Source organism: Monopterus albus, unplaced genomic scaffold, assembly GCF_001952655.1.
Source record: "Monopterus albus unplaced genomic scaffold, M_albus_1.0 scaffold65.1, whole genome shotgun sequence".
NCBI classification, from domain to species: Eukaryota; Metazoa; Chordata; class Actinopteri; order Synbranchiformes; family Synbranchidae; genus Monopterus; species Monopterus albus.
In genome coordinates, this window is record NW_018127945.1 from 3,475,740 (window position 1) to 3,476,255 (window position 516).

At 35.1% G+C, this 516-nt stretch overlaps 1 protein-coding gene across 1 annotated transcript in view; it reads right to left on the minus strand.

Moving 5' to 3' along the window:
* LOC109962509 (nuclear pore complex protein Nup205-like) overlaps positions 1 to 516 on the minus strand; it is a 52,451-nt gene that overhangs the window by 14,123 nt on the left and 37,812 nt on the right. The window lies entirely within an intron of this gene.

Here is a 516-nt window from a genome sequence, read left to right on the forward strand (position 1 = left end):
GATGTCATTTATGTTGGAAGCAACGCATGAATTTTTTTAAAAAAGCCATTTTCGGTTTCGTTTCGGTTTTCGGCCAAATGGATCCTAAATTTTCGGTTTCGGTTTCGGCCCAGAATTTTCATTTCGGTGCATCACTACTAGTAACTGGAACTATAAGTGAAATCATAGTGCAGGTACCAGACCAATCAGGATGAAGAGTATTAAAATTACAAGTTGTGCTTAGAAAAAGCTAGATTCATAAATATTACACAGTTTGTTCCAAAATTAGTTTAAAGTTGTTTTGCTGCTGTAGCGCTTGAAATTACAATATATCTTTTTATACAATCAAACTTCTCAAGTGTCTTTGAGTTCCTCAAAAAGCATGAATAAATGTATTATTACAATTATTATTAATCAGATTCAATAAGAAATTCAAAAGGACTTGAATTCAGTAAGTGGGTCTGGAATTGGATTCAGATTCGATAAAATGACATTGAACCTGTCAGGGCCGATCGGCGGCCGAAGCCGATTCTCCCT